The following is a 7,664-nucleotide window of genomic DNA, read 5'->3' as shown; positions in this document are numbered from 1 at the left end:
GCCAACAAAGATTGAAAGTCAGGGTAATCGCTAATAGAGATGCACCATTTTATCTAGAAATCACCGTGTCATCAAATTTAAGCACAAGAGCAGAAAAATTCTTTTTTGCGAAATATAATAGACTGAGTTTGGGAAGGATTGAAATTTACTGAGTTATTCACAATGTAGAATTAGCTGGAGATCAGTATTTAAGGAATTTGGTGGCGTATATTTGAAAAGATGAAACTGTGCCGGGCAAGTTTTTTCAAACTGGTAGGTGGAAAACAATATGCTATCATTAACAAAACTATAGATAGAATTTCCAGTTAGTGGAAGAAGGTCATTAATATACATGAGGAACTGAATAAGTGAAAGAATTGAACCTTGGGGAACACCAGCATTAGTGAAAAGTTCGAATACAGTAGTTGAAGTGTAGAAGACTTTTATAACAAACACGATAAAAAGCCTTAGTAATATCAAGAGCAACTACTCGAGTTTTACCACATGTGCCATCAAGTCATTTCGGAACAAAATGGACCAATATTTTCTACATTTAAACCATCAGACCATTTTGACAAATTCCTCTGCGCACTTTCATCAATGCCATTAAGAAGATTAGGAACAGAACTGCCCACCCCACGATACTGAATTCCGAATGACTTCACATACAAGACTAGTTCACACTGAACCAGCTCATGATCCTAGAAGAATCTTACTAGTAATCCCAGTTTTCTCCAATTTATATTTAATGGCGAACAGTGTCAAAATCTTTACCAAAATGAAAGTAAAAAGTGCCAAACTTGTTTCTTGTATCCAACGACTTCATAATTTCGACATAATAATTAACTAGATTGTTGAAGACAGATTATACTTCAAGAACCCATACTGATATCAATAAGAATACCATTCCTACAGACCATTACTCTTGTTGCCTTAGTGCATGTATTCAACACCCACGTAGTAGATACGAGGAATTCATTACATTGCTGATAACACGTTTCCAACAGAATTCTTCATAGATTAAGATTATTTTTTTCAGCACAATGATGGCATTCCAGATATATCGTGATGTTACCTTGCAGTGCTCATATTAAATATTGAAATATATCTAGGAAGCATTTGAAAGAAATTGTTTTACGGTCTTATTTGTACTAAATATCCTCAAGGTCGTATTTGTACTAAATATGCTTCGATATGTTTTGTTTGCAATCACTTCATCTGAAATAACTTTTAATGGAATGATGGAACATCATTTATACATGTACGTGTAATACATTAAAGTATCAAACACCACAAAGACCTCACTTCCATTTTCCGTTCCAATATCTATCTATACCTTCAGGCATAATAATTATTTTTTCACTTAACATTATTAAACTGAGTTTTACAAAGTAGGGATTTTTGATAAGGACATCGTGACCCGTTTTCTGCGACCTCCTCTATCTCTCGTTTATCCATCTCTCGCTCTTAAGGAAGCCCACAAATCGATAGAAAGAAAGAGATAGTGTGTCTAACAGTGCAATTTATTCACTCAACGCGTTGGCCCAAATCAGTTGTCGGTGCGGCAGTTGCTAGTTAGATTATCATGGCACAGGAAACAGAAGGAAATACACCAGGACACAAGAAAGTTTGGAGTTTGTCTTCGCAACTAGCTTAATGTTTAAGAAGAATTAGGAGTTAGAACACGAAGGTAGCGATCTTGATCTCATGATAGACTTAACCCCTTCAAATTGTTCTGTTAAATTCCTAGAAAAGTAGGATTTCTGATGGCAAAGAAGATTCTCTTCGTCTAATAATAACCTTGAAATAAATCTCAGTATCAAAATCAATACTTATGATACATAAACATTGATTTTTTTTTCTCTTGAGGCTACCTACTTTTCCCCGATTTTTTTGGAAACGTTTCCTATTTCTGAACAAAACACTATAAGTACTTTAATTAGGATAAACAAATGTTGTTTTTAACTTTGTTCTATCGAGCGAACTTCCATCTACTTAAGCTTGTTTTCCTCCTGCACACTCTCCAAAGAATTTCATTCCATTAATCCTCGAGTTCTTGAAGAGTTCCTACGCAACTCCTAAATCTCATAACTACACTAACTGCATGTTTCACTAAATCACCGTAATAACTATTTAGTAGTTTAATTTGGACCGAATTTGAAATTAAGGTAGATGGCACATCACATGCTTTAAATTACTTTTCCAATATTAGTTTCTGAAAAACGGCTGGCGAACTTTCTTTTTTCTCCCCCTTCTTTTTTTATTTTCCGATACAGCTGTCGTCTCGTGGTATCATCCCTTCCTTTGTTCAGTCTTGGGAGGAAAGAAGCAGATCTTACATTGCGTGGATGTTAACAAAAACTGGCCGGATCCCAACATCTCTTCAATCCTCAAAAAGAAGATGGAAAAAATCTTTCATTACCCAAACATTATTGGAAAACTCATTTATTTCTGCCATTGGACTATGCACACAGGTGAAGGGTGCATTAAAGTAAGATAACGTTCGGGGTGAAATGCATGATTGAGGGCAGTGGGTGTATTTCTTCGTGGATATGTTTGAATCTATTTTATTTATTCTGAGGACATTTTTTCGTATATGAAATTTCCATTGCTCTTTTGGCTATCAGTGATCCATGGCTCCAAGCGTGCTTTAATCAGAGCAAAGAATATATTTTCTGCTACTTTTTTTAACTTAGACACACCTTGTTACCAAAAGTATTGGAACACTAAGGAGCTGTTCAAAGTCCCAACAACTTTGATCGCCTTTCCATTATTAAGGTAAAGAACAACTCCAGTTCAAGTCAAGCTTTATTTATTTCTGAAAAAAAGGAACTGTGACGTGATATCTGCTTACCGTTTCCGCAACCTATGAAAGCGTTTGGATTATCGACAGTGGGGAAATAGAGGAGCGGTATCCCCAAAAAAAGTAGACGCAGGGAATTGATCGGATATGTTGGCCCGTGGGGTAAAAGAAGGCGGTTGTTGGATTGACTTTTCTTCTGATGGGCAGGAGTGAGCAACCAGTGGAAAGTGAAGAAGTACACTGAAGCAAGTTGAGGACAAAATTACTTTTATTATGTTTTTCTTTTAATTATTTGGTTTACTGGTGTACTCAATTTTTAAAAATTACAATCCAAGGCGGAGCAATATGGCCTTAGTTGCTAATGCTCCTAAAAACCAAATAACAACAACAACAACAATCCAAGACAGTAATTTTAACGTGAAACAATATGAATTTATAAATGTATTTTCCTATTTATGTGAAAAGTTTTTATTAGATATAAATCCTAAAATAGGATCATTTCAATACTGTTAATTAATTTTCCAGCCATTTTTTTTCCTGATGACGCTACCTCAAAGTTGAATTCTGAAACGTATTCAAAATATTTCAGTAAATAAAATGTACTTGAAAGTTAGCAGGTTTCTTTTTTGTAGGGTTAGCATTAGCATTAGTAGAGGCATTTGATGCAAGAAAGCAAGCTTATGCAGCATCAGCCAAAAAAAAAAAAATAAAGTAAAATAAATAAATAAAAAATAACCACTTCCACTTCACCCCTCTGTTCGTTGGAAATACCTGTCCAGCTGAGCCTTAAACTTATTTAGGCTATCAACTTCCACGACAAGGGATGGAAGTCTGTTCCACCTACCAACCACCCGCTGGCTAAAGGCAAATTTCCGCACATCTATCCTACATCTGTCTTTCCTCAATTTGAATTTATGCCCTCTCAGGTGATTATTCTGAGCTAGAGGAAGAATCCCATCAGCATTGAGCATGCTCAAGCCATTCAAGGCTTTATACACCTCTATCAGATCACCTCGCTGGTGCCTAGTCTCCAGACACTGTAATTCGCAAAACTTAAGCCTTTCTTCGTAAGAACACCCCTTTGTTCCATTCACTAATCTTGTTGCCCTTCTCTGTACTCGTTCCAGCAGCTCTACATCCTTCTAGAAATGAGGCCTCCAGGCCTGTATACAGTACTCTTGGTGTGGCCTGACCATTGCCTTATACAAGGGAATAATCACCTCCTTATCCCTGCTAGAAAAATTCCTATATATCATTGACAATACACCATGAGCTACTCTTGCAGCCCGTCTGCACTGCTCAGAGAACTTCATATCTGCCTGCACAACCACCCTCAGGTCCCTTTCATTCTCTGCCACTGTTAGTGTAGTACCACAGAGTTGATACGTTGCTCTGGGGTTGCTGTTTCCCATATGTAGTACTTTACATTTGTCAATGTTAAACTTAATTTGCCACCTCTCAGCCCATATGCTCAACCTTTCCAGATCCTGTTGCAGCAGCATTGTGTCAGTAGTGTCCTTGACAACCCTGCCAACCTTCGTATCGTCGGCAAACTTGGACATTAAGCTTGATATACCATCATCAATATCATTTAAAAACACAGAGAACAATAAAGGACCCAATACTGAACCCTGAGGGACTCCACCAATAACATTAGTCCCCGATGAGCAGTGTCCATTGATTACCACTCTCTGTCTTCTCCCCCTCAACCACCCCTTTATCCATAGCAGCAATTTGCCTCCAATGCCACACTGCTCCAATTTGTACAGCAGTCTTCCATGTGCAACAGTATCAAAAGCCTTTCTAAGATCCAAGTATATAATATCAAAGTTATTCCCTGCATCCAGTTCTTTTGTGACTGCATCATAGTATCTAATCAAATTGGTCAGGCAAGACTTCCCCTTAACAAACCCATGCTGTGTCCGAGCTATAACTGAAGTCTTGTCTAGATGGTCCTGCAGTGCTTCTTTAACCAGTGCCTCCATTAATTTTTCGGGAACAGAAGTTAAACTCACAGGTCTATAATTACTTGTGTCAGCCTTTGATCCTCCTTTGTGAATTGGGGTCACATTTGCACATCTCCAGTCCATGGGTACCTCCCCTGAGTCCAAGGAAGCTCTCATAATTATGGCTAAGGATTTGCTTACTTCTTTTGCTGCCTCCTTTAATATAACTGGATAGATCCCATCCACCCTAGGTGCCTTTCTTGTGTTTATCTTCAACAATTTCTCCTCCACTTTACTCTCAATTATTACAAGATTCTCTAGCTTACTGCTAGAGTTGAATACACCTCTGGCATTCCCCTGGCTGAATAACTCCTCATGTGTGAATGTCGATGCAAAATATTCATTTAGTTTGTTAGCTACCTGAGCAGGGTCATCAACAGTTGACCCATCGATATCAAGTGGACCAATCTGATTCATCCCCTTCCTTCTAGAGTTTACATAAGTAAAGAACTCTTTGCTGTTTTTCTTCGCATCCCTTGGCAAGGATCTCTCGTAATGTACCTTCGCCTGCCTAACCTCCTTTGTAACTTGGTTGCATATCAACTTGTATCTATCATAGGCTTCTGTGTCACGTGTTAATTTGTATGCATCCCATGCATTTTTCTTCTCTGCCATATGTCTCATTAGTTCATCTGACATCCATTTAGGCCTAAACCTTGAACAATATTTCTTAGTTGGTATGAAAAGCCTAGTAGCTTGCAAGATAAGTTCTTTGAATGCTTCCCATTTTGAATTTGCTGTTGGTAACATCATCAGTTGGTCCCACTGTATAGAATTTAAATACTGTCTCAGTCCATTGTAGTCGCCTTTACGAAAGCAATACCCCTTCCCTTTACCCCTAATGGTAGTTACCTCTTTGAGTAACTCCCACTTCAGAACACTGTGATCACTGCCACCTAGTGGTTCATTTATCTGCAGATTCTTAATGCATGAAGAATCACTGCTGATAATCAAATCAAGAGTATTACTCCCTCTAGTTGCCTCCCGAACATGCTGACGTAGAAAACAATCATCCAATAAATCCACAAACGCCTTGCTATTGTGTGAGTGACCAGCCCCCAAACTCCAGTCAATATCTTGGAAATTAAAATCTCCCATTATAAGACTGTGATTTACTGGCCCACTCTATTTCCCTGTACAGTTTCTTATTATACTCATCAGAGTCATTAGGCCTATAGCACACTCCTACTCTCAATTTTGATCTCCCAATGCTTATGTCACACCAAACTGACTCAACACTGCACTGTCCAGCGATGTCGACTGGCTTCACTTCCTTGGATTTTATGTGTTTCTTAACTAATAGCATAACCCCTCCTCCCTTCCTACCTGTCTATCCTTTCTGTAGACATTGTACTCCCCAAATTCCAGTTCTGCATTCCTTATATCTGTGTGACACCACATCTCTGATATCCCAAAAATATCCGCCTTTGATGCATTGAGCAATACCTCAAATTCATCAAATTTATTTATCAAACTCCTAGCATTGGTGTACACGCAAGTATACATGCACCTGGTTCTTTTTCTTAGCTACCCTAACACAACCCATGTGTTTACCTGTACCCCCATGATTCCCAGCAGTCTCTGAAACATCCTGCATCTTATTTTCCCGGCTGCTGCTCATTCCAATAGAAGCAGTGCAAGAATCACTTTCTCCTCTGCCAGTGGCTACTGTTAATCTATTAGTCCTTGTATCCCCCAATCTAGCAGTTTTCCGACCCATCTAACACTGCCTCGATAGCATCAGCAAACATTCTTGCACCCTTTCTATTTAAGTGTATCCCATCCCTGTAGAAGCAGTCTCTCCTGTTAACAAGTACAGACCAGGCTGAAAAAAATTCTACCCCTTGAGCCTTGCACAATCTTTCCACGGCCGAATTGATCGACAGGGCTCTCATCATATACTCCCTTCTATCGTGTCTGGGCAGAATTGCAGACACTTTCAAATTCAGCCCTAATTCACGGCTTTTTTTCATCAGTGACCTGTACTTGTTAAGTAATTCCGCCGGTCTCCTACTCTTAATATCATTAGTAAAAAAACCGCCCAACGTGGGGCTCGAACCCACCACCCCAAGATTAAGAGTCTCGTGCTTTACCGACTAAGCTAGCCGGGGGTTTTAAGGCTTTTCGGCAACTTAGGCAATATTGTATCGTACACACGAAGCGATCATTGAATTATGACCACCTACCAAATACCGTATTGGATCACCGTTCACAAGGATAGCAGCCATTATTCGCCTAGGCATTGGCTGCACTAGATGTCAGAAGATGTCCACAGGGATCTGCATCCATGTTGCCTGCAAACCTTTCCACACTGTCGAAATAGATGACTATTGCGTGTCCACACACCACATTTCCATTCCAAAACATCCCACAGTTCAGCTGGATTGAGATCAGGCAAGTTTGGTGATATTTTCGCTGTGTTCCTCGAACCATTCGTGAACAGTGCTGGCCAGATGACACAACGCATTATCGTCTTGGAATTCCCCGTTTCTGTCCGGGAAAAAATGCAACGTGGAAGGATGCAAATGGTCTCCAAAGAGCTGCCGGTAGACCTAACCAGTGAAACGTTGGTCCATACGCACCAGGAGTCCTAGCAATTGTCACCAAAACATGCCAAATAATTTTATGAGCTATTCTCTACTGTATGAGAAGTGTTATATCCCTTCCCAATAAATGAATCGACAACAGTAACCACGCGTACCCTACTTTACAAACAGCCCTCTTACCGTGTAAGAATAATACTCGGTAATTGGATAATGATAAATTTATTCTTTCAGGAAATTATAACTAAAGAGTCAAGAGCAATATTAATCAAATGGCCTGATAATCTTATTCATGGTTCTCTGTGATTCTTGTAGTTTTACATTATTTCATTT

At 39.1% G+C, this 7,664-nt stretch overlaps 1 non-coding gene across 1 annotated transcript; it reads right to left on the bottom strand.

The window, feature by feature from the left end:
- Nucleotides 1-6,826: 6,826 nt before the first annotated feature.
- Nucleotides 6,827-6,899, bottom strand: TRNAK-CUU (transfer RNA lysine (anticodon CUU)). Its single transcript has one exon. It is a non-coding gene; the product is annotated as a tRNA-Lys (tRNA).
- Nucleotides 6,900-7,664: the final 765 nt, after the last annotated feature.

The sequence above is a fragment of the Mastigoproctus giganteus genome, chromosome 11 (assembly GCF_048544385.1).
Source record: "Mastigoproctus giganteus isolate SK-2022 chromosome 11, ASM4854438v1, whole genome shotgun sequence".
NCBI lineage: Eukaryota > Metazoa > Arthropoda > Arachnida > Uropygi > Thelyphonidae > Mastigoproctus > Mastigoproctus giganteus.
Note: the sequence above shows the minus strand (reverse complement) of the source record. Positions and strands in the feature narration are given on the sequence as shown.